Source organism: Chiloscyllium punctatum, chromosome 32 (assembly GCF_047496795.1).
Source record: "Chiloscyllium punctatum isolate Juve2018m chromosome 32, sChiPun1.3, whole genome shotgun sequence".
In the NCBI taxonomy this organism is placed as follows: domain Eukaryota; kingdom Metazoa; phylum Chordata; class Chondrichthyes; order Orectolobiformes; family Hemiscylliidae; genus Chiloscyllium; species Chiloscyllium punctatum.
In genome coordinates, this window is record NC_092770.1 from 23,495,454 (window position 1) to 23,520,353 (window position 24,900).

Below are 24,900 nucleotides of genomic sequence, written 5' to 3' on the forward strand. Positions count from 1 at the left end.
GAGGGGAACCTGCATGTGGTGGTGTTCCCATGTATCTGCTGCCCCTGTTATTCTAGATGAAAGTAGAAATGGTTTTGGAAGGTGTTGTCGAAGGATCTTGTTGAATTTCTGCAGTGCAGATCCTCATACAGCATTTTCAAAACCGATGACCACCGTTTTTTTTTTCAGAACAAGTTAAGTCACAAAGTGCTCTGGCGACATTGAGAATCAGTACACTGGCTGAATCTAATAATTACTAGATGCGACTATCTGCACAGTATTATCAACGCACACACTATCATAGAGTCATAGAGATGTACAGCATGGAAACAGACACTTCGGTCCAACTTGTCCATGCCGAACAGAGATCCCAACCCAATCTAGTCCCACCTGCCAGCACCCGGACTATATCCCTCCAAACCTTTTCTATTCATATACCCATCTATGTTTTATAAATTAGTGTTTTTTTAACATACAGATTTGATTACCTCGAGATTTTCTTTCCCTATAAATAGTGAGAGGTTAGATTGTACACTGTTTGACCCTTCCTAGTTCCATGACTTTTTTTGCCAGTATTTTACATTGACAGGGTAACATTGTTGTGTTACCTGTGGCTTTCTGGAACATGTTTCTGAAATATCTTTTCCCAACTCTGTCATCCATCTTACATTTAAAACAAAATCATCAGGTAAATGTGAACAGCACACAGGAGATTTTTTTTCTGTGAAGATTTATATGTTTTTATTGACTTTTGACTTCCAGACAAGTATTTTTGAGACTAAAGTGAGGGGAAACTACTTCATTCACACAGTTGAGAATCGTTGCTATTCTCTGCCTTCAGTGACCTATTGGTGCTCCTTCATTGAATTTATTCAAGACTGAAATTTAGATTTTTATAATATTAAGATAATCAAGGACTATAAGAAATGAAGTGTTGAGACGGTAGTTCAACTGTTATCACATTGAACAGCAGAGCAAGCTCAAAGGGCTGAATGGCCTGCTATTTACTGTGTTCTTATTTATTGTCTATTCTTGGTTTCCTCAACCACAGTAAAATCAAAATTGCTTGTGAAAGGCATTTGTGAACCTCTGGGTGTTTATAATAATCCAACAGATGCCATCCCCTCATGTTCTTAGCCCATAGTATTATGAGATTTGTACAATTAGTTTTACTATTTCTCATAGTGTAGTAAGAGCCTTACCTGTAAGTTATTAGGCAACTGCGTGTACATGGAACGCTCTCCACAACAGCATTGTTGTGGTACTTCCACCACAAGACTTGCAGTAGTTCAAGGAGGCAACTCACCTTCATGGGCTTGAACAATTGGGAATGGCAATAAATGCTGGCCCAGCCAGCATCCACGGAGAGTCATTTTTTAAAAAATAAAAATTCATGATGAATCACATGATAGAAGAACAAATACAGATTTTTAAAATTGACTATTTATGTTGTAAAGGTCATATTTGTTGGCAGAATCTATTCTTTGCTTGAATGTCTTGTTTGCAGTAATCCTTTCACCCCTTCAAGATATTGATGGTCTTTCTACAATAGCATATCCAGATCAGTCATTCCCTGTAGCCTGGCATTTGTAGTTGCATTTTCAATGTGTGGTGCTCTAATATAGGTGATCTTTGTTTATGTTTTGCATCCCACTCTTTAAAAGCACATGATAAAGTGGAATGTAGTTTTGTGAATCCTCCTTGTGGTTAAGTAGGAGCGTGTTAATCCTTGGAGAAGAGTGAGGTCTGCAGATGCTGGAGATCCGAGTCAAAAGTGTGATGCTGGAAAAGCACAGCAAGTCAGGCTGCATCTTTCCATGATCGAAGTAGATTAGATTAGATTACTTACAGTGTGGAAACAGGCCCTTCAGCCCAACAAGTCCACACCGCCCCGCCGAAGCGCAACCCACCCATACCCCTACATCTACATCTACCCCTTACCTAACACTACGGGCAATTTAGCATGGCCAATTCACATGACCTGCACATCTTTGGACTGTGGGAGGAAACCGGAGCACCCGGAGGAAACCCATGCAGACACGGGGAGAATGTGCAAACTCCACACAGAGAGTCGCCTGAGGCGGGAATTGAACCCGGGTCTCTGGCGCTGTGAGGCAGCAGTGCTAACCACTGTGCCACCGTGCCGCCCTGAGAAGCAGGAAAATTGACGTTTCGGTCCAGAGCCCTTCATCCAAGTGTTAATCCAACTATACCTGTATCAGTCCTTTTTGTAAGAGGTTTCTGAGTAATTCCGTTCCTGTAATTGTGCCCCATAGTCCAGCAAAGTGTTTTTTTTTGTTTTTCCAAGTATATATCTCGCTTTTGTTTTTGTAGTCCCAATTGAAAATAGTATTTGGGGACTAGTGAAACTGGTGTTCATCAATGGGTTTGCAGTGGTCTTGTCAGGTTTACAGTGGTTTTGCCATTTTCAATTTCTGCACTCGGATTTATGTCCCTGTCACCAAGTTGGCATAGATACAGTCATTGTGCAGTTTTCAAACTTGTTCTGACCACATTTTTATTCAGCACCTTTTGAATTCATTACTTGTTTGTCTCCATTGTTCCTGCTTCCTTCCCTCAATAAAGCATCTAAATTAGTACATGCATTGAAAGCTGGCAAAGCATTTAATGATACCTGAAAAGTATTTTCTTTTTTTTTTGGCAGGCTGATCAGTAAGACAGTTTAATAAACTGAAAACCGTTTCTTTCTGGATCATAACGTCATACAGCATGGAAACTTGCCCTTCAGTCCAACTCTTCGTGATGACCAGACATCTCAATGTGTCCTGGTCCCATTTGTCGCAATGTGGCTTGGTTATAAGTTCCAATGGGAAATAATTAACTGTTTACATTTCCTGAACTCCCTTCAAAGCAGCTTCCTCTCTCAATATGATGATTAGTATTTAACTAGCGTTAGTTTGCAGGATGATATAGATGGGCTAATCAGTGATAAATGGAATTTAATCTGGATAAATGTGAGGTAATGCACTTGGGCAGGACAAACAAGGCAAGAAAATAATTGATGAACATTAGGACCCTGGGAGGCACCAAAGATCAGAAGGATTTCCGTGTGCATGTCCACCAGTCCCTTAGGTATCAGGACAATGGTATACTTTTTTTTAGAAGCTTACAGTTTAAGAGCAGGGAGGTGGAACTGCCCAGTATGTTGGTTAGGCCATAGCCAGAGTATTGTCTGCAGTCCTGGAATCCACGTTGTAGGAGGGATATGATTGTAGTAGAGATGGTACAAAGATTCACCAGGATGTTGCTTGGGCTAGAGAGTTTTAGTAATGAAGAGAGATTGGACAAACCCAGGTTGTTTTCCTTCGAGTAGGGGAGATTGAGGGGAATGTAATTGAGGGGCATAGATGGTTTTTTCCTGTCTAACTTTTGCCCTTGATGGAAGGATCAATAAGCAGGGGACATAGATTTAAGTTAAGGGCAGAATGTTTTAGAGGAGCTGTGAGGAAAAACCTTTTCACCCAGAGAATAGTGGGAATCTGGAACTCGCTGCCTGTGAAAGTGATAAAAGGAAAGGCAGAATTCATCATAACATTTAAGAAGTATTTAGATTTGTATTTGTGATGTCATGGCATACAAGGCTGTGGGTCACATGATGGAAAATGGCATTAGAAGAGTGAGGTGGTTGTTTTTGACCAGCACTTCATCCGCACTTCTCACAATCTCGTATGCTGTATTCACCACTCACAATCGGTCTCCTCAACATTGGGGAAACAAAGTGTAGACTGGGTAACCACTTGGCAGAACGTCTACATTCTGCTTGCAAAAAAGCTGAGCTTCCAGGTGCCTGCCACTTTAACACACCCATCCTGTTTCTTGGCCAATATCTCTATCTCTGGCTTGCTGCAGTGCTCCAGTGAAGCTCAGTACAAGCTGGAAGAACAGCATGTCATTTTCCGCTTGGGGACCCTGCAACCCTCTGGACTGAATATAGAGTTCAATACTTTTAGGGCCTGAACTTCCCCATGTCCTAGCCTCCTACCACACACACCAGGCCTTGTTACCACATAGTCTGCCATTGCATACTACCTATTGTTAGCCACTAACAGTCTCCATTAACAGCTATTCACCTTCCCAGCCAGATCGTTATCGACTCCTTTTGTCTGTCCAACTATTCTCTCTCTTTGGGCTCTATCCCCAGCTATCGTTTACTCCTTACCCTCTTCCCCCCACTCTATCTTCTGCATATAAACTGATATTTTCCTAGCTACCATCAGTTCTGAGGAAGGGTCACCAGACCTAAAATATTAACTTTGATTTCTCTTCAAATGCTGCCCAGACCTTCTGAGCTTTTCCAGCAATGTCTGTTTTTGTTTCTGATTTACAACATTTGCAGTTCTTTCGGTTTTAATTCTCACTGTATTGGCTGATAGCAATTTTACTGCATGGTAAATATTAATACTGTACACACCATTGACTGTGCTGTAGGACAACAACCCACAGCTCCAGAGCCACTTACAGCTCTTTAATGTCTAGTTGGGATCAAGAATGACTAGAATGCAGTTCAATGGGCTCTAATATTTTGGGTTGTACTTGTTAATGTGACTGCTGAACACTTCTGATGAAATCTCTGTGTTCAGTGTGCTCCCTGACAAGCCCATGAACATTTTGGCTGGTCAGAAGTCTGTTCTGCCATGAGTCGGCGGGTAAGTTTCACCTCTGAGGGTATTTTTAAAGCATTTCCCATTCTTTTTGGAGTGTCCTGCTACAAGTGAGATCCAAGTGTAGCGATCACTTTGCAATGCTGCTGTTGAGCATATGCGTGGCAAGATTCATTCAGTGTAAATAAACACACGAATGCTAGGGAAGTTTGGGGAGAAACTGATCCAGCCAATTCTGGAGAAACACAGTAGATCTGGCAGCATCTTTGAAGAAAGAGAAACCGAGTTAGTGTTTTGAGTCCAATCACTTCTTCAGAACTTCAAACACTGGGAGAGAACACCAGTTATTGAACCACCTCTTTTGCCACCACGTGGTTCTGATCCTTGTTCCGCTAACTCTCAATCGCCTCCATTGTTCCCAACATTTTTTTTCCGTAGTTGGGTCAGATCTACAAGGGGGATGCAAAGTCTGAAAATAATAAAATAAAGTAACAGCCACACTTATATTGTGGGAATATAAGGCTGTTCATTATGCTGTACAAAATTCAGGAAATTACTGATAAAGTGATCTAAGCCTGTGCAAATAGTTTAGCTACACCAGGATTATATTAATATGAGCATCCAAATTAAGAGTAGACCAGTCGACCCCTTAAGCCTGCTCTGCCATTCAATGAAATCATGGCTAACCTGATTAGTCCATATTCCCATCAATCCCCAACAACCTTTCACCCCTGTTGTTTGTCATATATCTATCTATGCTTTACAAATATTCAAAATTTCTACTTTCACCTTTTAAACTTTACTAGTTTTGGGTTCTCCTACACAAGAAAGCATCCTTTCCGTAGTCACCTTGTCAAGATACCTCGGTGTTTTATGTCTCATTTAAGTTCCAACATCATCTCAACTCCTGTGGATATAAGTTTAGCTTGCCCAACCTTTCCTCCTAAAATAATCTTCAAGGAGAAAGTGAGGATTGCAGATGCTGGAGATCAGAGCTGAAAATGTGTTGCTGGAAAAGCACAGCAGGTCAGGCAGCATCCAAGGAACAGGAGAATCAATGTTTCAGGCATAAGCCCTTCCTCAGGAATGAGGAAAGTGTGTCCAGCAGGCTAAGATAAAATGTAGGGAGGAGGGACTTGGGGGAGGGGCATTGGAAATGCGATAGGTGGAAGGAGGTCAAGGTGAGGGTGATAGGCCGGAGTGGGGTGGGGGCAGAGAGGTCAGGAATAAGATTGCAGGTTAGGAAAGCAGTGCTGAGTTCGAGGGATTTGACTGAGACAAGGTGAGAGGAGGGGAAATGAGGAAACTGGAGAAATCTGAGTTCATCCCTTGTGGTTGGAGGATTCCTAGGCGGAAAATGAGGTGCTCTTCCTCCAACCGTCGTGTTGCTATGGTCTGGCGATGGAGGAGTCGAAGGACCTGCATGTCCTTGGTGGAGTGGGAGGGGGAGTTGAAGTGTTGATCCACGGGGTGGTTGGGTTGGTTGGTCCGGGTGTCCCAGAGGTGTTCTCTGAAACGTTCCGCAAGTAGGCGGCCTGTCTCCCCAATATAGAGGAGGCCACATCGGGTGCAGCGGATGCAATAAATGATGTGTGTGGAGGTGCAGGTGAATTTGTGGCGGATATGGAAGTATCCCTTGGGGCCTTGGAGGGAAGTAAGGGGGGAGGTGTGGGCGCAAGTTTTGCATTTCTTGCAGTTGCAGGGGAAGGTGCCGGGAGTGGAGGTTGGGTTGGTGGACCTCAAATTAACCTGGACTGTCTCAGACTCCTCCCTCCCCTTCCTAGATCTTTCCATTTCTATCTCGGGCGACCGAATCAAACTGACATTTACTATAAACCGACCGACTCCCACAGCTACCTAGACTACACCTCCTCCCACCCTGCCCCCTGTAAAAACGCCATCCTATATTCCCAATTCCTTCGTCTCCGCCACATCTGCTCCCAGGAGGACCAGTTCCAATACCGCACAACCCAGATGGCCTCCTTCTTCAAAGACCGCAATATCCCCCCACACGTGGTCGACGATGCCCTCCACCGCATCTCCTCCACTTCCCGCTCCTCCGCCCTTGAGCCCCGCCCCTCCAACCACCACCTCACCAACCTCCATATACAGCGTATCATCCGTCGTCATTTCCGCCACCTCCAAACAGACCCCACCACCAGGGATATATTTCCCTCCCCTCCCCTATCAGCATTCCGAAAAGACCACTCCCTCGTCAGGTCCACACCCTCCACCAACCCAACCTCCACTCCCGGCACCTTCCCCTGCAACCGCAAGAAATGCAAAACATGCGCCCACACCTCCCCTCTTACTTCCCTCCAAGGCCCCAAGGGATACTTCCATATCTGCCACAAATTCACCTGCACCTCCACACACATCATTTATTGCATCCGCTGCACCCAATGTGGCCTCCTCTATATTGTGGAGACAGGCCGCCTACTTGCGGAATGTTTCAGAGAACACCTCTGGGACACCCGGATCAACCAACCCAACCACCCCGTGGATCAACACTTCAACTCCCCCTCCCACTCCATCAAGGACATGCAGGTCCTTCAACTCCTCCATCGCCAGACCATAGCAACACGACGGTTGGAGGAAGAGCGCCTCATTTTCCGCCTAGGAATCCTCCAACCACAAGGGATGAACTCCGATTTCTCCAGTTTCCTCATTTCCCCTCCCCCCCCACCTTGTCTCAGTCAAATCCCTCGAACTCAGCACCGCCTTCCTAACCTGCAATCTTCTTCCTGACCTCTCCGCCCCCACCCCACTCCGGCCTATCACCCTCACCTTGACCTCCTTCCACCTATCGCATTTCCAATGCCCCTCCCCCAAGTCCCTCCTCCCTACCTTTTATCTTAGCCTGCTGGACACACTTTCCTCATTCCTGAAGAAGGGCTTATGCCCGAAATGTTTATTCTTCTGTTCCTTGGATGCTGCCTGACCTGCTGCGCTTTTCCTAAAATAACCTGCCCATTCCAAATATTAGTTGAATAAACCTTCTCTGAACATCTTCTAATGCATTTGCATCTACCGAGACAGTGGCTTTTTATTTTTCTGGTGTTTTAATTCTGGACTGAAATGTGATTGTTTTAAAAATTTAAGGATTATTTGTTTCTAAAAGCAAGTAAACTGGCGCTCATCATAAGCACCACTTATGTAGCTGATTCTTCCAGCTGTAGTTGAAGCATAGTTAGCAGATTAACTAGAATATAGAAATGGAAATTCATCCGGCAACAAGTAGCTGATTGGTCTGTGGACTAGTGACCAATTATTGATGAAAAAAGCTATCTAAATGTCAACAACCATGTGATTTGGTTCTTGGGTAGCTGAACAGCTTAGAGCTGTGAACACAATAACCATCAGATCTCTATCAGCTCATGAGCTTTTTCTGTTTTCTACAATTAAAGCCACTTTAAGTCTGAAGAAAACCAATGAAACAAAAACATTAAATTGCTGGAAAAGCTCAGCAGGTCTGGCATCATCTGTGGAGACAAATCAAAGTTAACATTTTGGGTCCAGTTGCCCTTCCTCAAAATCAATGAATCTTCCCTTCAGGATTTGCTGTAAGCTGTGACTCATAGTTGCTAAGTTAGAGACCTTTTATAATTGTGAACCAGCCATCCTGTGCTATTTGCAAATGAATGAAAGCACCTGGAAGAGGATCAAGGAGCAATGTTCTGATAATCAGATCCTCTGACCAGGGATCTCTGACTGATTTCCCAGCTTTCCCTCTGTCCATAACATCCATGTTTTTCCCTGTCTATGTCCTTCTATATGTGCGTGTACTCGTAAGGGGGAATTCACAAAGGGATTAGAGTTTTAACTGCTGGAGTTATATGCCGTCGGTTTGCAATTATTTCCCTGTAACTAGAGTTTTTTTTTAGACTTGTAATAAATGTTGATTGTTGTTCCATACAGAAATTTGGACCATGCTTTCTATCATACTGGATCTAAAAGAAAAGCAAAATATGTACTTTTGCATGGTTCTATAAAGTCCTTGACATTATGATGACTCTGAGAATAGTGAGGATTGATTTCCAGTGTATTATTCTAGTAAAGTATAATGCAAGGCTCAGTGGTTAGCACTGCTGCCTCACAGTACCAGGTTTGATTCCAGCATCTGGCGACTGTCTGTGTTGAGTTTGCACATGCTACCCGTGTCTGTGTGGGTTTCCTGCAGGTGCTCTGGTTTCTTCCCACAGTCCAAAGATGTGCAGGTTAGGTGAATCGACCATGCTAAATTGCCCATAGTGTTCAGGGATGTGTAGGTTATGTGCATTAGTCAGGGGAAATGTAGACTAATAGGGTAGGGTAATGGATCTGGTTGGGATACTCGTCAGAGGTCGGTGTGGACTTGTTGGGCCGAAGGGCCTGTTTTCATATTGGAGGAATTCTAATTTTAATTCTATTTCTAAAACCAGGAGACCAATACAGAACACAGTTCTCCAAATGCTGCCTCTCAAGTGTTATGTATTACTGAGGCATAACCTTCCTAACTTGTTATTCAATTTCCATTGCAATAAACAAAAATCTATTATCTTTCCTAATTACTTGCTGTATCTGCAGATTGAGCTTCTGCAATTAGTGCATTAAAATACTCAGTCTGCATTTCAGACTCTGTAAACTTTTCCTATTGAGATAATGTCTTTATTCTTCTCACCAAAGTGGACAATTTCACATTTCCCCACATGATACAACAGGACTTTGCCCATTTGTTTAACCATCTATATCCCTTTGTATACTAATGTCTTCAGGAAATGGTAAGGGTGGCCAGATAATGGCTAACAAGGAAAGTTAGGAATAGTATTAGGTCCGAGGATAATAAGAACAAATTGGCCAAAAATAGCAGCGGACCTGAGGATTGGGAGCAGTTTACGTTTCAGCAAAGGAGGATGAAGGGATTGATTAATAGGTTATGAAAATATGCTTATGGGGAACGTATAAGAGCTTTTGCAATAATTTATAGGTATGTGAAGAGAAAAAGATTAGTGAAACAAGTGGAGGTCCCTTTAGGATCTGAATTCAGGGAAGTTGTAATGGAGAACTGAAACGTGGCAGACCAATTAAATACGTACATTGGTTTCGTCTTCACAAAGGGCACACAAATAACATCCCAAAAATACTGGGGAAAGCAGGACCTAGAGAGAGGTAAGAAACGGTGTAGGGGAAATTCATGGGATTAAAGGCTGATAAATTCCCAGAACCTGATAATCTATATCCCAGAGAATTTGACAAAGTGGCCCGAGAAATGGTGAGTGCATTGATGGTCTTTTAAAATTCTCTAGCTCTGGAATAGTACTTGTAGATTGGCAAATAGCTAATGTAACCCCACTATTGTTTAAAAAAACATCCCTTGTCCACATCCCAGTCTGACCTAATCCCATTTGGCCTTGTAATCCATCTAAACCATCCCTATTCATATACCCATCCAGGTGCCTTTTGAAATGTTGTAATTGTACCAGCCTCCACCACTTTCTCTGACAGTTTGTTCCATGCACACACCACCCTCTGCTTGTAAAGGTTACTTCTCAATTGTCTTTATAATCTTTCCCCTCTCATCTTAAACCCATGCTCTCTAGCTTTGGACTCCCCTCATGCTAAGGAAAATATCTTGGCTATTCAACCTATCCATGCCCCTCATGATTTTATAAACCCTCCATAAGGTCACCCATTAGCCTCTGGTGCTCTAGGGAAGAAAATCCCAATCTATTCAGCCTTTCCTTTTAATTCAAACCTCCTTGCAGATCTTTTCTGCACCCTCTCAAGTTGAACAGTGTCTTTCCTATATCTCTATAGAAAAGTGATCACAATTGTACACTGTATTCTGAAAGTGGCCTTGCCAATGTCCTGTACAGCCACCGCATGACATCCAAACTTTTAATATTGAATGTTCTGAGCAATGAGGGCAAGTATGCCAAATGCTGCCTTCACCACCCTGTCTATCTGCGATTCCACTTTCAAGGAACTACGCACCTGCACCCCTAGGTCTCATTGTTTGGCAACATGTCCAAGGTCCACTAACTCGATAAATCCTACCCTACCCTGCTTTGCTTTACCAAATTGCAACACCTCACATTTAACTAAATTAAACTCCATCTGCCACTCATCAGCCTATTGGCCCATCTGATCAAGGTCCCATTGTACTCTGAGATAACCTTCTTCACTGGACAATAAACCACCTATTTTGGTGTCCTCTGCAAACTTACTAATCATATCTCCTGTATTCACATACATATCATTCATATAAATGACGAAAAGCACTGGACTCAGCACTGATCCTTGTAGTTACATTCCTACAGTCTGAAAAATTACCCTCTACCACCACCCTCTGGTCTCCTATCTTCAAATCAATTTTGTATCCAATTGGCTAGCTTCCCTGGATCCCATGTGATTTCACCTTTCTAACCAGCCTACCTTGTCAAACGCATTGCTGAAATCTATATAGACGACATCTAATGCTCTGCTTTCATCTAGCTTCTTTGTCATCTCTTCAAAAAACTCAAGTTAGTGAGACATGATTTCCCATGCACAAAGCCATGTTGACTATCCCTATCAGTCCTTGCCTTTCCAAATGCATGTACATTTTGTCCCTCCGAACCCCTTCCTACTGACGTAAGGCTCACCGGTTTATAGTTCCTTGACTTTCCTTACAGACTTTCTTAAATAATGGCACTAAGTTAGCCACCCTCCAGACTTCCAGTGCCTCCCTCATTAATGTTGATGATACAAATACTTTAACAATCTCTTTCCTAGCTTCCCACAAAGTTCTATGAAATACCTGGTCAGGTCCTGTTGATTGATCTACCCTTATACATTTTAAGACCTTCAGCACTGACTCTTCTGTAATATGAAAGACGTGCCTATTCGATTCCCCAAGTACTTTTTCATGTCCTCCGTATATACTGATGCAAAGTATTTGTTTAGTATTGTATCTGTATCTAAAGGCCCTATTCTCTCCCTAGTTACTCCTTCACCCTTAATGTACCTATAGAGTTAAGGAGAATCCATAGATTCTATTTGCCAAAGCCATCTTATGTCTTCTGGTTTCCTTCTAATTATACTGCCGTTATGCTCCTGTAGGGATTTAGTTAATCCCAGCTGTCTATACCTGATATGCCTCTTTTTCCTCATGACAGCCTCAGCTTCTCTAGTCATCCAGCCTTGCCATTCACACTAGCAGGAACATACTGCCTCTGAACTCTCATTATCCCAATTGTTAAAGGCCTCCCACATGCTAACCATGTCTTTACCTGTGAATAGTCTCCCCCCAATCAACTTTTTGAAAGTTCCTGTCCAATATCATCAAAATTGACCGTACTCGAATTTAAACTTTAACTTTTTGATCAGTTCTATCCTTTTCCATAACAATTTGAAAGCTAATAGAATTATGATCACTTGTCTCAAACTGCTCCCCCACTGACATCTCAGTCTCTTGCCCTGTCTTGTTTCCCAACAAAAAGTCAAGTTTTGCTTAGATTTATGAGAAGGAAATTGTGCATGATAAATCTACAGGAATCTTTGGAGAATATAACTGGTAGAACTGATAATTGGTAACCAGTGGATATGGTTTTCTAAAACTTTGAAAGCCTATGAAGAGATTCAACTTGTAAAATTAAAGTGCAAGACATTGAGGAGAGTCTTTTGACATGGATAGAGAATTGGTTGGTAAACAGGAACAAAGAATAGGAATAAATAGGATGTTCATTTTCTGAGTGGCAGGAAGTGACTGGGATATTGTAGGGATCAGTGGACCCCAGCTATCACAAAACATATTAATAATACAGATGGAGGAACAAAATGTAATATCTCCAAGTTTACAGGATACACAAAACTGGATGGGAGAGTGAGCTGTGAATTGGATGCAGATGCTGAAGTGTGATTTCGGCAAGTTGACTGAGTGGGCACATGAAGTATAACATAGATAAATGTGAGGTTACACACTTTGTTGGCAAATTCAGGACGGCAGATTAATATCTGAATGGCAATAGATTTGGCAAGAGAGGCGGGGGGTGGTTGCAATGAGACCTGCGTGTCCTTCTTCACCATCCACTGAAAGTAAGTATGCAGGTGTAGCAAGTAGTGAAGAGGGCAAATAGTATATTGACCTTCATAGCAAAAGTATTCAAGTACAAGAGGAGGGATGTGTGGTTGCAACTATACAGGACTTTGCTAAGACTCCACTGGGTTTTTGTATTCAGTTTTGCCTCCTTATCTGAAGAAGGACTTTTCACTATGAGGGAAAGACAAAGAGGTTTTACCAGTCTGATTCCTGGGATGGCAGGACTGATGTATGAAGAGAAGTTAGATTGGTTAGGATTCTATTCACTGAAGTTTACAAAAATGAGATGGCAACCTCATAGAAACCTGTAGAACTCTTAGCTGGACTAAACAGGCTAAACTTAGAAAGGATGTTCCTGATGATTGGGAAGTCCAGAACCAAGGGCATGATCTAAGGATATGGGGTAGGCCAGTTATGACTGAGATGAGAAATTTCTTTTACCAGAGAGTGGTAAGCCTGTGGAATTCTCTGCCACAGAATGCAATTGAGGTAAAAACATCAAATGTTTTTGAGAAGGAGTTAGATATAGATCTAAGGGCGAAAAGGATCAAAGTAGGAAAAGGGTACTGAGTTGAATGAGCTTCCATGATCATACTGAATGGCAAAGTAGGCTTGAAGAGCTAAATGGCCTACTTCTATTCCTAATTTCTGTTTTCATCATGTTTCTGTTTAAGTGGCTAATTTCCTTTTCACTTGTTGCTGTTCTATAAATGAAAGTTGCAATTAAAACCATGCTATGGGACTCTGGGTTCCCTGTCCTGATGTTTTATGAAAGACTAAAGGCATATTTATTTTACAGATAGCATTTGAGACGTAGTTCTGCTCGTTTAACTTGGAGGATGTACCATTCTATATTGGAGAAAGTGATGCACTTGTGAAACGCCATGGAAAATTCTGCTGCTGACTTATGACTTTAATCATTTATGGAAAGCAATCCTCACTGGCAGAGCCAGCACTTATGCCTATGAGGAAGCAGTGGTCAGCCACCTTCCTAAAGTGCTGTCATCCTTTGGGAGTAGGTACTCCCATAGCGCAGTTAGGAAAGGAGTTGCAATGTCAGTGAGGAAATGGCAATATAATTCCAAATCTGATTGCAGTGTGGCTTGGATGGGAACTTCAGAGTGGTTACGTGCCCGTGTGACAGCTGTCCTTATTTTTTCCAGGTGTTAGGGTTTGTGGGCAAGAAAGTTACTGTGGAAGGTGTGGCACGTTGCTGCAGGTCATACTGTAGATGGTACAAAGCTCACCACCTTGGTCTTGCGGCTGTCGCTACATGTGTGATTGATCCATTGAAGTTTCTGGTCAGTAGTGATACCTCAAATTTTATGTGGGGTTTGGAGATGATTATCGTTATTGAAATTCAAGGAGAGATATTTAACCTGTTTCTTGTTGGAGTTAGTTATTGCCTGGCGTTTGTGTGACAAGCATACATGATACACAATATCCCAGTTCTGAAATATGCAGATCTTGCTGCATGGACCGCTTCATTATCTGAGGAGTTAAGGAACTGAGCACTGTTGTGTCTTCTTAAGACTATGAAGTTTTTAATTACTATTAAATAAACATTAGATGGGTTCATAACGAAAATCAATTAAGAAGCAATGCAGACATTCTGGCTCCCTGTTTTTTTTCAAAGCCTTCTGCTGTTTTTTTAAAGTGTGTGACTGACACAAAATATTCTGTTTTATTGTGTTATAGTGGTAAGAGGAATTCTTGTGTCACTGCAGATAGTGCCCATGTCTCTGAGTCAGAACCTCTGGGTTCATGTCTCGCTCTAGGACCCGATTGCCAAGTAACACACAGATAAACAGATGGAGGATCCATTTGTAAATCCTTCCAATATATACAAGTAGCTAGCAGTAAGATGGAATGAGAGTTCTGATTAGTGATGTGATGGAAGGAAATTGGAGCTTCTACTATCACTATCCACAAGCTCTTGTTGTATAATGATGTAAGGTTCTGAAAAGTTAATGCTGAGGAGTACATTAAGCACCACTCAATATGGTGGTGTCACATGAACCTGGAGGTGGGCAAGGAGGAAGAGAAATACTTTTTTGACCTTCAAAGGAGTAAGATATAACTGCAGGGTCTCCCTAATCTCAGTAACTTTTATCATTTGAGTATAACTGTCAAGCAATAAGCTGCATCCTTATCATGTCCAGAACCTATTGTTATTAGACTACTCGGTGGTTTGCCTCTGACACTAACCAAGTGTGCCCTGTAGATCCATCTCTTATAAGTTTCATCATCGTTTTATCACGAGTAGCAGCTGTCACAAGGTAGTGATTTGACTGACTGACTGTCATATGGTAGGCAATGGTCTACCCATAAAACAGCTGTAGGCTACAACAGGCATGTAAATGAATGTTGCCACAGTAGTCCAGGCTCCTTGGGGAACTGGATGGTCGGTGTGAATTAGAACAGTGTGGATCAAAACATGGGATTTGGTCCTGTTCCACTGAAGTGGATGTCATTGTGTTGTAGTCAGACCTGCCTTCAGAAAGGCAACATGAGAAGAAGTAACGAATGTAAATTCACCAGCTTGACAGTCAAGTTCTCATATATTAACTTACACAATGGTGTTTCGTTCCTTGGGTGCAACAGGAGGCTGAAATTTAAAATATGCTCAAATATCATAGCCTGCTACCACACTGTAAGGATTCTATTTGGTCCATTAGTCCACATCAACTCTCCGAAGAGCATCCCATCCAGCCCTGTCCCTGTCACCCTTCATTTTCAATGGCTAACCCATCTCCAGGGCAATTTAGTATGACCAATCTGCCTAACTTGCACATCTCTAGACTGTGTGGAATGAGACCGGAGCATCTGGAGGAAACCCATGCAGACACTGGGAGAATGTGCAAACTCCACATACGCAGTTACCCAAGGCTGGGATCAAACATGGATCCCTGGTACTGTGAGGCAGCAGTGCTAACCATTGAGTCACCCTGTTGCCCCAACCATCACCATCCTCACCATCCCATTGGAATAGGCTGGAGAATGAAAGGGTGTGAATCAACATGAGCAAGAACAGACCAAGGAGAGCACCAAATCTACTGCACCATATCTCGCTTTAAAAATCAAAATTTAACTTTCATCTCTGAAAATCAGGCCAAAATGCTGGGTAATATTTTGCACTTTTTTAATGTGACTTGTAATGCTGCCAAAGAAATCAGCTCAAAAGAAAAGGGGAATGCAATGTCTTTCTTGGCGAGGACATTTCTTAATTATTTACTCAGAAAATTGCAAATAAGCACCCAATGAATGATTTTTCTCCCTGTTTCACCTGAAAATCTGTTCCAGCCACTTTAATCAGAAGGTAGTTACATATGAAACACAAGAAAGAGGGAGTGAGACTAGGTCTGTGGGCAGTAATTGGTTTTTGATGGACAAAGATGAAAGATTGAGTGTATTTAGGCATGTTGTAGTTGTGCCTGTAACTGAATTACACCCACACTTCCTTGATCTGTTAAACAACTTTTAGTTTGAGGCCAGGCTATGCTTTCCACTGGACACCAAAGCAGAAAAACTTCAGGCCGTTAATGTTTTTGACATATAATTATTAAGGACTACGTGATCCCATTTTTACTCTGCTGAGCTCCATGTGCAGTACTAGTCTTTCCTTCTCCTCTGCCTCTGTTTGACTTTATAGACTGTATCTTAAATCAATAAAGTGCTCCATAAATATTTTAACATTTTTATTTTCCTTCTTTGCTGGAAAGATATCCACATAGCATTCTAATTCCACTTGCTACTTTGGCATTGAAGGATAATAAACATTGTACAATTAGTACACTTTTCTCTTTGAAAATGATTCTGTTAATTAAATACTGGGATAAATGGTTTTATACAGTCTTGTTTCTTAATGTTCTTATCCTCCAGCATAATAAATGTTTACTTTAGCGATTGAAAAAGGATAGGTATATACTGCAGGGCAAGGGTTATTGCTGGGGTGAAGGGAATTATGATGCGAGTAGGCAAGATTTAAGATGCATAGGATGGATAAGGAAACTGCAAGGGATGGGCACAATTGAAATGTGGAGCTTATTCAAGGAACAGCTACTGCATGTCCTTGATAAGTATGTACCTGTCAGGCAGCGAGGAAGTGATTGAGCGAGGAAGCCGTGGTTTACTAAAGACGTTGAAGCTCTTGTTAAGAGGAAGAAGAAGGCTTATATTAGGATAAGACATGAAGGCTCAGTTAGGGCATTTGAGAGTTACAGGTTAGCCAGGAAAGACCAAAAGAGAGCTAAGAAGAGCCAAGAGGGGATATGAGAAGTCAATGGCAGATAGGAGCAAGGAAAACCCTAAAGCTTTCTACAGCTATATTAGGAATAAAAAGAATGACTAGAGTAAGATTAGGGCCAATGAAGGATAGTAGTGGGAAGTTGTGCTTGGACTCAGGGGAAGAGCTAAATGAATGTTTTTCATCAGTATTGGAAAAAGTCAATGTTGTTGAGGAGAATACAGAGGATACAGTCTACTCGACTAGATGGGATTAAGGTTTACAAGGAGGTGGTGTTGGCAATTCTGGAAAGTGTGAAAATTAGTAAATTCCCTGGGCCGGATGGATTTATGCTAGGATTCTCTGGGAAGCCAGGGAGGAGATTGCAGAGCTTTTGGCTTTGATCTTTGTCGTCATTATCTACAGGAATAGTGCCAGAAGATTGGAGGATAGCAAATGTTAACCCCTTGTTCAAGGAGTGGAGTAGAGACAACCCTGGTAATTATGGGCCAGTGAGCCTTACCTCTTGGATAAAGTGTTGAAAAAGGATTAGAAAAGATAGGATTTATAACTGTCTAGAGATGAATAATTTGATGAGGGATAGTCAACACTGTTTTGTGAAGGGTAGATTGTGCCTTATAAACCTTATTAAGTTCTTTGAGATGGTGACCAAACAGATGGATAAGGGTAAAGCGGTTGATGGGGTTTTAATGGATTTCAGTAAGGTGTTTGATAAAGTTCCCTGTGACAGGCTATTGCACAAAATGTAGAGGCATGTGATTGAGAGTAATTTAGCTGTTTGGGTCAGAAACTTTCTAGCTGAAAGAAGGCAGAGGGTGGTGCTTAATGGGAAATGTTCATCCTGGGGTTCATTTACTAGTGGTGTACCTCAGGGATCTGTTTTGGGGCCACTGCCAATTGTCATTTTTATAAATGACTGAGATGAAGGCATAGAAGGATGGGTTTGTAACTTTGCAGATGACACTAAGGTTGGTAGAGTTGTGGATAGTGCTGAAGGATGTTGCAGGTTACAGAGGGACATAGATAAACTGCAGAATTGTGCTGAGAGTTGGCTTATGGAGTTTAATGCAGAAAAGTGTGAGGTGATTCACTTTGGAAGGAGCAACAGGAGCAAAGAGTACTGGGCAAATCGTAAGATTCTTGATAGTGGAGATGAGCAGAGAGATCTCTTGTCCATGTACATAGATCCCTGAAAGTTGCCACTCAGGTTGATCAGGTTGTTTAGGGGCAGCTCAGTAGTTAGCACCACTGCCTTACAGCACCAGGGACCCCAGTTCAATTCCTGCCTCGGGCGACTTTGTGTGGAGTTTGCATATTCTTCTGGTGTTGGCGTGGGTTTCCCCTGGGAACTCCAGGTTCCTCCCACAATCCAAGATGTGCAGGTCAGGTGAATTGGCCATGCTAAATTGCCCATAGTGTTAGGTGCATTAGTCAGGGGTAAATTTAGAATATGGGAATGGATCTGGATGGGTTACTTTTCGGAGGGTCGGTGTGGACTTGTTGGGCCGAAGTGCCTGTTTCCCTACTCCTAGGAAATCTAATCTACAAAACTCTCTAGCCGCACTTCGAGTATTGCGTACAGTTCTGGTCACTGCATTGTTGGAAGGATGTGGAAGCTTTGGAAAGGAGGCAGAGATTTACTGCGATGTTGCCTGGTATGGAGGGAACGTCTTACGAAGAAAGGTTGAGGGATTTAAGGATGTTTTCGTTAGTGAGAAGAAGGTTGAGAGGTGACTTAATTGAGACATATAATCAGAGGGTTGGATAGAGTGGATAGTGAGAGTCTTTTCTCTCAGATGGTAATGAGAAGTGATTAGATATAGGACAGATGTCAGAGGTAGTTTCTTTACTCAGTAGTAGGAGTGTGGAATGCACTGCCTGCAACAGTAGTAGACTTGCCAAATTCAAGGGCATTGAAATGGTCACTGGATAAACATATGGATAATAATGGAGTAGTGTAGGTTAGATGGGCTTCAGATTGGTTCCACAGTCGGCACAACATTGGGGGCCGAAGGGCCTGTACTGTGCTGTAATGTTCTAAGTTCTAAGAAGAAAGTATGATCGTAGACTGTTGTAGGGTGTGATCTGTTTTGTACCAATTGGCAATATACAATATCCTGGTTTCTCCAAAGCCCAAGATGTTGCAGATGCCCTTTGCAGCCCTACTGTGGCATTGATCGTTGAAGGCTAAAGGATGCAGTGTTGTATAAGAGCTATTATGAAGTATTATTCCATTATTAAAATGCAGTTGCTCATTTTAAAATCCCTGAAATAGAGTTGCTGTTGAATTAAAAACCAAATAGTAACAGGTCAGTTCAAAGCAAGTTGCTCTCTTAATTTATGCTTTGATCAAAAAGCCCTTTTTAATTGTGACTCTTACAGGCTGTTTCAGCTCACTTGTTAGTGTCCCTTTGGCTGCATTGATATTACTCCCTTTTAAATTAATCTCAAGTCAAAATTCTCACTTGGAAGTCAACTAAAAAGTATTTTCAGATTATGGAAAGGCTTCTCCATACATTGGCAATGACCCGTGGTCTTTTGCTCCTGAATATTACTTTTGAGTACAGCTAATTTGAAAAGCCTCAAGAAAATACTTGCTCGCAGTCGAGGCAAATTGATTATACCCCAGAAGTTCTCTATCCCCACTCTGCCACTGTTACTTTGCTAGTGCATTTTGTCTGTAAATACAGAAAATACATTCTGTGATCTTGAGCAATACCACATTGTACAATATGCCAATGTCTGAAATGCACATGCAGCACATGAAATACCACTCTCTCTGCAAATTCCCCTCCGATTCCCACATCATCCTGTCTTGGCTGCTCTTTGTGTTGCTCGCTCAAAATCCTGGTACTCTGTCTCTAACAGGAACATGAGTGCACCTGCACAACACAAACTGCAGAGGTTGAAGCCAGCTCTCCATTGTCTAACCCAAAATAATTAAAGATATGCTATTAATAAATGCTGGCCTAGCCAGCAAAACCCACATCCCATGAGGGTATTTTAAAAAAAAACAAATCTGAAGTCTTTTCGTGAAAGTATGCACTGCACTTTTTAAAAAATTATGCAAGTGATGGGCACAATCCAGAATACATCTTACGTGTCACCTCTACCTTTGTTCTGCTACCTTTGTGACCCTTCTGAATGTTTTACGTAGTGACCCGAATTGAATGCAGTGGAGCGCAGGATTGCAATTTTTAATCAGTGCCTATGTTTCACCTGAACAGTGGACAACAGGCAGTTTAAACATTTGGATCACCTCAAAATGCCCATGACTTTTGAGGTTCCCCAATTGCAAATTTTAAGTGGGATTGTAAAGAGGTAGGCATTACACGCAACTGCTTCTGGCATAAAGTTGCCTTCTTATTATAAAGAATAATAAAGAATAAGAATAGTCCTCCTAGATGTAGGACTCCACACATGTACAATTGGGTGACATGTCATGCATGGTGGCATAAATGACTGCTGGTTAGAGAGTCTGCATTGCTTGATGATGGGCTAGACAGGCTATCTTCTGGAGTTCAAAAAGAGTCTGAGGTGACTGAAATGAAACATAAGGTCCTGAGGTGGCTTGACTGTGTGGATGTGGAAACGATGTTTTCTGATGTGGAGAATCTAGAGCCATGGGTCATAATTTTTAAAAATAAGGGGTCATCCATTTAAGACAGTTGAGGAAGCATTTTATCTTTTGGAGTGACTGCTGGACAAGCACATGGATGGCAGTAAATTGAGGGGTGTGTCGGTTACATTGATCTTAGATTAAGGTAAATGTTCAGCACAACATGTGGGCCAAAGGGCAGGGCTGTGCTGTACTGTTCTCTGTTCTGTATGGCGAGTGTCTTTGGAATTCCCTTCTTCAACAGGTAGTGGATGCAGAATCTTTAAATATTTTAGGGCAGAGGTGGATAGGTTCTTCATTACCAAGAAGATGAAAGATTATTGGGAGATATTACAGGAGTGTAGAGTTGAGGTTAAATTCAGATCAGCCATGATCTTATTGAATGGCAGAGCAGGCTTGAAGGGCTGAGCGGCCTATTGTTGTTCCTTGTTCATATGACACTACTGTTGGTAACCCAGTGACTGATGGGGTAAGGTTGGTCTCTTCCTTATCCTCCATCCCAGATGTGGTCAGAATCTTAGATTTTATCCATTTGTACTTGAAAATCATGAGCAAGATCCTGCATCTGGCAAAGGACATACTTCTTTACTTCGAGGGACACCATCTGGACTTGCCAACTTTTAAGGTATGATTATATTCCCTTGGAGTCTGCAACTCTGTTTGGGTCCCCTCCAAGAAAGGCCCCAAGTTTTTGAGCATAATGTTTCATTTCAAATGCAGCTCTAGGATTTGGCCTACATCCGACCTGGAGGCTGAATGTTGGGGACTTTGCTGCATCTGCGTGCCACTCTAGCCCTAGTGCAACCAGGAAAGCACAATAGGATGGACATTTTAGTTGCCATAACCCAACTGCAGAATTAATATCAAGGACAAGCTCAGGTAGTTTGAGCATCTTGTAATACTGGCATTAGGGTGAGTGCCAAGAGAAATGATTAACATGTTGCTGTTCAAGATCCACAAGCCTGACCACCCTGGCCAACCCATTGTCTCAGCATGCTCCTGCCCCGCTGAACTTCTCTCTACCTACCTCGACACTGTCCTATTCCCCCCTAGACCAGGAACTCCCCACATACGTTCGAGACACCACCCACGCCCTCCACCTCCTCCAAGACTTCCGTTTCCCTGGCCCCCAACACCTCATCTTCACCATGGATATCCAATCCCTCTACACCTCCATCTGCCAGGACCAGGGATTCCAAGCCCTCCGTTTTTTCCTCTCCAGACGTCCCCAACAGTACCCTTCCACCGACACTCTCATTCGTTTGGCCGAACTGGTCCTCACCCTTAACAATTTCTCCTTTGAATCCTCCCACTTCCTCCAGACCAAAGGGGTAGCCATGGGCACACGTATGGGCACCAGCTATGCCTGTCTCTTTGTTGGCTACGTAGAGCAGTTGATCTTCCGTAATTACACAGGCACCACTCCCTACCTCTTCCTCCGCTACATTGATGACTGCATTGGCGCCACCTCGTGCTCCCGCGAGGAGGTTGAGCAATTCATCAACTTCACCAACACATTCCACCCTGACCTTAAATTTACCTGGACTATCTCTGACACCTCGCTCCCCTTCCTGGACCTCTCCATCTCCATTAATGACGACCGACTTGACACTGACATTTTTTACAAACCCACTGACTCCCACAGCTACCTGGATTACACCTCTTCCCACCCTACCTCTTGCAAAAATACCATCCCGTATTCCCAATTCCTCCGCCTCTGCCGGATCTGCTCCCAGGAGGACCAGTTCCACCACAGAACACACCAGATGGCCTCCTTCTTTAGAGACCGCAATTTCCCTTCCCACGTGGTTAAAGATGCCCTCCAACGCATCTCATCTACATCCCGCACCTCCGCCCTCAGACCCCACCCCTCCAACCATAACAAGGACAGAACGCCCCTGGTGCTCACCTTCCACCCTACCAACTTTCACATAAACCAAATCATCCGCCACCTCCAAAAAGACCCTACTACCAGGGATATATTTCCCTCCCCTCCCCTTTCTGCCTTCCGCAAAGACCGTTCCCTCCGCGACTACCTGGTCAGGTCCATGCCCCCAAACAATCCACCCTCCAATCCTGGCACTTTCTCCTGCCACCGAAGGAACTGTAAAACCTGCGCCCACACCTCCTCCCTCACCTCTATCCAAGGCCCTAAAGGAGCCTTCCACATCCATCAAAGTTTTACTTGCACATCCACTAATATCATTTATTGTATCCGTTGCTCCCAATGCGGTCTCCTCTACATTGGGGAGACTGGGCGCCTCCTAGCAGAGCGCTTTAGGGAACATCTCCGGGACACCCACACCAATCAACCACAACGCCCCGTGGCCCAACATTTCAACTCCCCCTCCCACTCTGCCGAGTACATGGAGGCCCTGGGCCTCTTTCACCGCCACTCCGTCACCACCAGACGCCTGGAGGAAGAACGCCTCATCTTCCGCCTCAGAACACTTCAACCCTAGGGCATCAATGTGGACTTCAACAGTTTCCTCATTTCCCCTTCCCCCACCTCACCCTAGTTCTAAACTTCCAGCTCAGCACTGTCCCCATAACTTGTCCGGACTTGTCCTACCTGCCTATCTTCTTTTCCACCTATCCACTCCACCCTCTCCTCCTTGACCTATCACCTTCATCCCCTCCCCCACTCACCCATTGTACTCTATGCTACTTTCTCCCCACCCCCACCCTCCTCTAGCTTATCTCTGCACGCTTCAGGCTCACTGCCTTTATTCCTGATGAAGGGCTTTTGCCCGAAACGTCGATTTCGAAGCTACTTGGATGTTGCCTGAACTGCTGTGCTCTTCCAGCACCACTAATCCAGATGCTGCTGTTACCAGGTATTGACATTAATGTTTCTGATTTCACTATAGACCAACAAGAAGGCCAGTTCAGTAAGTGAGTAGACATACTGTGTCTTTCAGTGTAGTGATTCTGCCAACTTTCCACCATTTGAAGGCAGGAGTATCTTCCTGTCCCAATGCTTTTCGTACTTAACTTTTTTCTTTTCCTCGAAAATGCAGAAGCATTGCACTCAGAATATTCAGTGCCAAACCTCAATCAGGTGTGCACTACCATTTCGTGCCTTGTGTAGTCAGTGAGTAAAACCCTCGATTACAAGCAAGACTTTGGAAAAATACTCCTGTTGTGTACTGTGGAGTTCCACCACAATCTTTGGAATCTCTGTCTATTCATCTGTTACTCATCATCTTATTTGTAATTATGTTCACATTTTAAATAAAAATCATGCCTGCTGTAATCTGAGCCAAAAGGAATGATTTACCTGCCATTTCTAGGTATTGGCATTTGTGTTTCTGCTTTCACTTTAGAGCAACAGGAGAGCCATTAGGCAAATATTCTAGCTTGGAAGATGAGAAGTGCTGTGGATCTGTATGTTAAAGAAAAACTGTCCTATCATGGTGATAATTATACTCAGGCTTCTTAATATATCCACTGTTGGGATATCTAGCTTTAAACTTTATGAATGTAATAATTTCAAAGGCAAAAGGAAATTAAATTGTACAGAAAGCCATCAATTTTGTGCAAGTTATTCAATTCCTTCTTGATTCCACTATCCTATGCATCTAAAATTTGCTGTGTTCCTAACTCTGTAAATGTTGGATCTCTAACAGCTTATAATAAAACAAAACAAATCCATTAGATTCACAAGATCACAGCATCATACAACACAGAATGAGGCTATTCAGCCCATTGTGCCTGCTTCAGATCTTTGAAAGCACCATTCAATCAATCAATCACATTATCCTGTTCTTTAGGTCCATATTTAGGGTTATAGAGTCATAGCATGGAAACAGACCCTTCAGTCCACCTCAACCATGTCATCCAAGCATCCTCAATAAATTGAATCTCATTTGCCAGCATTAGGCCCATATCCCTCTAAACCTTTCTTATTCATATACCCATTCAGATGCCTTTTAAATGTTGTAATCATACCAGCCTTAACCAGTTCCTCTGGCAGTTCATTCTATACATGCACCATCCTCTTTGGGAAAAGATTGCTCCTTAAGACCCTTTTAAAAACTTTCCCCTCTCACCTTAAAATGATGCCCTCTAATTTTGGATTCCTCCACCCAGGGAACATTCCTTACCGATTTACCATATCCACACCCCTCATAATTTTATAAACCTCTGTAACGTCACCCCTCTGCCCATGATGCTCCAGGGAAAACATCCTCAGCCTATTCAACCTCTTCCTATAGCTCAAACCCTCCAACCCTGGCAACATTCTCGTAATTCTTTTCTGAACCCTTTCAAGTTTCACGATATCCTCCATATATCAGGGAAACCAGAATTGCACGCACTACTCCAGAAGTGACTGAACCAATATCCTGTACAACTGCAACATGACTTCCAACTC

General features: G+C 42.8%; 1 protein-coding gene across 1 annotated transcript in view; it reads left to right on the forward strand.

Moving 5' to 3' along the window:
- Positions 1 to 24,900, forward strand: part of ppm1h (protein phosphatase, Mg2+/Mn2+ dependent, 1H) — a 157,410-nt gene that overhangs the window by 24,990 nt on the left and 107,520 nt on the right. The gene's annotated exons all lie outside the window — the stretch shown is intronic.